We start from the raw sequence: 5,137 nt of genomic DNA, 5'->3' as shown, positions 1-5,137 counted from the left end.
TTCATCTTGCTCAGTGGTTTTAATGCTAGCTAGGAGCCCAAGGGAAAGGGTCAGTCCTTGGAAGGACTTCCAGAGGAAGGTGAAGCCCAGCTGGAGTCCCAGTCTGTGGGAAGTAAACTGGGAGAAGCAAGGACGGGCTTAAGGCTTAGCTTCTGCACCAGGGGCTATGTGTAAGGTTTGACTTCTTAGCCTTCTCAGGTTTGCACACTACTCCTCATTCCTTCATGCCCTCCCAAGCCCTGAATTTGATGTTGAGCAACAGTGAGAGCTTAATCAACGACTTTGAATGATTCGTATGCAAGCTGAGAGGAATATCAACAAATGTTTTGTCAGATATTCCCAAGAGTAGCTTGACCCAAATCCAAGATTATCTCTATGGTCTGCCCCTTTACATCAACTCAGGATGTTGTTGACATTATATATTTGTATGCTTACTATGTTAAAAATGCACTATCAGGAAACCAGAGGCTCTCAAATGATCTTAACCACTTATATCAGGATCAGCTGAAATGCTAGTTAAAAATGAAGATTTCTGGGCCTCTACCCCTTACTGGCTAACAAAATTGTGGGGCTGAGCCTAGAAAGTTGAATTTCTAGGCAGCCTGTGGGTTATTCTTACGAAGATTCTGAGGATCTCCAACCTCTACGGAACGTCACTTCTTCCATGACCGTTTCTGCCACTGATGCTGAATAGACAGAATCCCTCCTTACTACCACCACCTGTAACATGTGCTTGTCACATAATTTAAAAATAAAGCCCCCTGCTGAAAGTCGCAAGTCAGCCCCACAGAAGTTAGATCCCAATCAGGGAACGTGACGCTCGGTATGTTTATGTTCCTATGACGAAAAAGGGAATAACTAAAACAGGAAGTTGAAAATCAAACTTTAACTTTCCTGTATGGAACCATGCGCCAAATTCTGACCCTCTTTGTTGCTCTCTGCTCGTGTGCGTTAGTCATAGGAGGTCATGGAAAATCATCCTCATTATGAGAGGCTGCTCATCAGTCATTACCTCCACACCCTGCCGGGGAGGCAAAGTAGGTGACCGAGCACGCAAATTCAGGGAAGTTTGGCTCAGAGAGTTCACATCCCCTCCTAACACAAGAGACAGAGACATCAAGGGTTTGAAATCCGGTAGGGGTGGGAGGTGCTTTGCCTAGGGCTGTCTAGTGTGGAGTTAGGAATGTTTTTTGGGGGTGAGTGTTCAAGTTAGATGATGCTTCCTTCCCTGTTCTGGAGGTTGGGTCCTCTTCCATAAGGTATTGTCCTTTGGTACAGCTTTGTTGTACCATCTAGATGGTACCTTCTGGGCGTGGCCAATCACTTGGCCAAAGGGATGGAAGCTTTTGCTCTGAAGAGATCCTGACAAGAGAATATAGGTGTGGCAGAGCCCATTGCTACTCCCCACACACCCTGCTGGCAGTAGGTAGACATTTATCCCTTTATCAGTGTCCTTATGTGGCACCAGATGGTGAGCTCCTAAGGGATAGGGGCCTTGGTATTTTTATTTCTAGATAGAGTCTTGCTTTACAAAACAACAGAGATACAGTCTGAGAAATGTGTCATTAGGCGATTTTGTTGTGTGAATATCACAGAGTGTACTTATACAAACCTAGATGGTACAGCTTACTACACACCTAGACTATGCGGTATAACCTCTTGCTCCTAGACTCCTACAGCATGTGAATATACTGAATACTGTAGGCAATTGTAACATGATGGTAAGTATGTGTGTATTTAAACATATGCAAGCATAGAAAAATGTAGCAAAATATGATATTGTAATCTTATGGGACCACCGTTGTGTAGACAGTTCATCCTTGAGTGAAACTTCATTATGTAGCACACGATTGTTCTCATAAAGGAACATGAAGTGATTGGGCCACCTTGTATAGAAATGTGGGGTTTCCACTGTGTAACTCTAGAGGGCACCACTCACATGTTGATAGCATAGAATTGAATATTTACTGTAACAATTTGATGACAGTTGGCTATAAAGTGCTTTGCACTAAAACAATAAAAGCCATGATTTCTAATAACTTTCTAGCTGATGGGAATAAAATCAGAATAGGCAGCCTGCTGCTAATTCACTCCAAGGAGCCACAAGTTGTTAAAGCAAAGAGCACAGCCAGATCAAAAATCCATTAAGGCGAGCTACAAACCTGGTGTTTATTAGGAGGGCAATATGGAGTCACCATGGATTATTTCAAGCAGGAGAGTGACATGATCAGACTGACCTCCTAAAATAGTTGCTTCTGGCTGCCGACTGGAGCACGGATTGTTGGCATGGCCACTCAAGTGGTTTCCTGCAAGAATTGTTAGACACTCATCATCTCTCAATTCTTGCAGGAGATTTAAGGCATCTTTGGGAGGTAGAGTTGATAGATTTCGGCGATTTATTGTAGGCACAGTGAGAGAGTCATTGTGAAGGTTTCTTGTTTTGGTGTCTATTGGTAGATGTCTCTACTAATGAATGGTGATTCTGTTGATGGATGGTGATCCTATTCACTGACATAAGCAATGCTGGAGAAGAAAGTGGTAGTTTGGGGGCAGAAAGTGTGGAAATGATAAGCTCTGCTTTTGCCTATGTTGAATTTTGAGATGTATATGAGCATCCTGGTAGAGGATTTCAGTGGGCAGTTACATGTGCAGACACAGACTGCAGGAGAGAAATTTGGAATGGAGATATAAATTTCAGAGTTTTCAGCACAAGATGAACTTATGAGGTGAATGAAATGAAGAGAGAGGTTAGTTTAAGAGAGGAGGTGGCCCAGGAGAGAGAGATATTTGAGAGGCAGGCAGAAGATGAAAAGCCTTCAACGGAGGCTTAGAAGGAGAAGTCTGGGAAGGCAGAAGGAAAATCAGGAGAAGTGGAATCATGGAAGTCTATATAAGAGGGCTTTAGGGCGAGAGCCAGCAGTGTCAAATACTAACAGTAGATCAAGTCTGGAAAAGTTTAAAAAGTGTCCATTGGATCTAGGAGCTAAAAACTCCAGAGTGTTTTCAGGAGAGTGATTGAGCAAAAGTGAAGATGAAGCGTCTTCAGGAGTGAGTAGAAAGTGAGAACACAGCGACAGTAAGTAGGGAGAATTCTTTTAATAACTTTGGCTGTGAAGGGAGAAAGAGAAGGGTGTAGCTAGAGGGAGTCATGGGGCTAAGGGAAGAAACTGTCAAGATGTGGCAGGTTCAAACAAGTGTGAAAGCTGATAGGAAGGAGCCAGTGGAGAAGGACAGGTTGGAAAAAACAGGGCGAGGTTACAGTATGAGTACATGCATGAGCTCTCAAGCAAACCTGCCTGAATTTACATTTTCACTCTGTTATTTCTCATCAGAGAAAACTGAATGAAATTGATGTACTCAAATTACTTTAAAAATTTTAAGTGTAGGAGAGTCATGCTTTTGTTATTTTCTAGTGAATCTGGGAGCAAAGAAAAATGTCAGTGACTAGCTGGGTGTGGTGGCTCACGCCTGTAATCCCAGCACTTTGGGAGGCTGAGGCAGGCCAGTCACCTGAGGTTAGGAGTTCGAGACCAGCCTAGCCTTGCTGGTGAAACCCCGTCTCTATTAAAAATAAAAAGTTAACTGGGTGTGGTGGCATGCGCCTGTAGTCCCAGCTACTAGGGAGGCAGAGGCAGGAGAATCGCTTGAACCCGTGAGGTGGAGGTTGCAGTGAGCTGAGATCATGCCACTGCACCCCAGCCTGGGTGACAGAGCAAGACACCATCTTGGCCGGGCGCGGTGGCTCAAGCCTGTAATCCCAGCACTTTGGGAGGCCGAGATGGGCGGATCATGAGGTCAGGAGATCGAGACCATCCTGGCTAACACAGTGAAACCCCGTCTCTACTAACCATACAAAAAAACTAGCCGGGCGAAGTGGTGGGTGCCTGTAGTCCCAGCTACTCGGGAGGCTGAGGCAGGAGAATGGCGTGAACCCAAGAGGAGGAGCTTGCAGTGAGCTGAGATCCGGCCACTGCACTCCAGCCTGGGTGACACAGCAAGACTCCATCTCAAAAAAAAAAAAAAAAAAAAAAAAAAGACACCATCTTAAAAAAAAAAAATGCCTGGGCATGGTGGCTCACACCTGTAATCCCAGCACTTTGGGAGGCTGAGGTGGGTGGATCATCTGAGGTGGGGAGTTCGAGACCAGCCTGACTAACATGGAGAAACCCCGTCCCTACTAAAAATACAAAATTAGCTGGGCATGGTGGTGCATGCCTATAATCCCAGCTACTCGGGGGGCTGAGGCAGGAGAATCGCTTGAGCTGGGGAGGTGGAGGTTGCAGTGAGCCGAGATCATGTCATTGCACTCCAACCTGGGCAACAAGAGCAAAACTCTGTCTCAAAAAAAAAAAAAAAAAAAAAGTCAGTGACCTTCCTCAGAAGTAGCAATAAATCTTTTCAATATTTATACCATTAAAAATTTATATCATTAAAAATATGAAAATACTTTTTCAGTATTATTTCCATTTATCTATTTATCTATGTTTCATGTAGCTATTGCTGTGGAATAAACCACCTTTAAACTTAGTGGCTTAAAAATAGGAATCATTTATCTGTGCTTGCTTCGGCAGCACATGTACTAAAATTGGAACAATACAGAGAAGTTTAGCATGGCCCCTGTATAAGGATGGCATGCAAATTCATAAAGCGCTCCATAAGAAAATTTTTTTAAGAGAATATTTATTCTCCTTTGTGAATCTGTAATTGGGCAGGACTCACTAGGGACGTAGGGACATCTTGTGTTCACTCCACTCAACATCAGCTGAGAGGAGTCCAACGGTGGGAACTGGACTGGTCAGATGACTGCCTTACTCACAGGTCTGGTGATGCTGGATCTCTGCTGGGAACTCAGCAGGACTGTTGGCCAAACCACCTTTGCTTGGCTTCTTCATGACACCCGGGCTTCCCCACAATATGGTGAGTGGGTTTCGAGAGTAAGGGCTAGGAGAGAGAGAGTCAGGCAGAAACTGTATAACTTTTGATGACCTAGCTTCAAAAGTCATTCAGCATAACTTTTGCTTCATTCTATTCACTAATGTCAGTCCGCACTCAAAGGGAGGAAAATCATACCCCACCTCTTAATGAGAAAAGTCTCAAAGAATTCATGGGCATGTTTTAAAATCAGAACAGTAACAAG

General features: G+C 44.1%; 1 pseudogene; it reads left to right on the top strand.

The window, feature by feature from the left end:
- The first annotated feature begins 4,555 nt into the window (after window positions 1-4,555).
- On the top strand, window positions 4,556-4,668 carry LOC119622414 (U6 spliceosomal RNA; annotated as a pseudogene).
- Window positions 4,669-5,137: the final 469 nt, after the last annotated feature.

The sequence above is a fragment of the Chlorocebus sabaeus genome, chromosome 14, assembly GCF_047675955.1.
Source record: "Chlorocebus sabaeus isolate Y175 chromosome 14, mChlSab1.0.hap1, whole genome shotgun sequence".
In the NCBI taxonomy this organism is placed as follows: domain Eukaryota; kingdom Metazoa; phylum Chordata; class Mammalia; order Primates; family Cercopithecidae; genus Chlorocebus; species Chlorocebus sabaeus.
The sequence above is the reverse complement of the archived record's forward strand: the minus strand, read 5'-3'. Positions and strand labels throughout refer to the sequence as shown.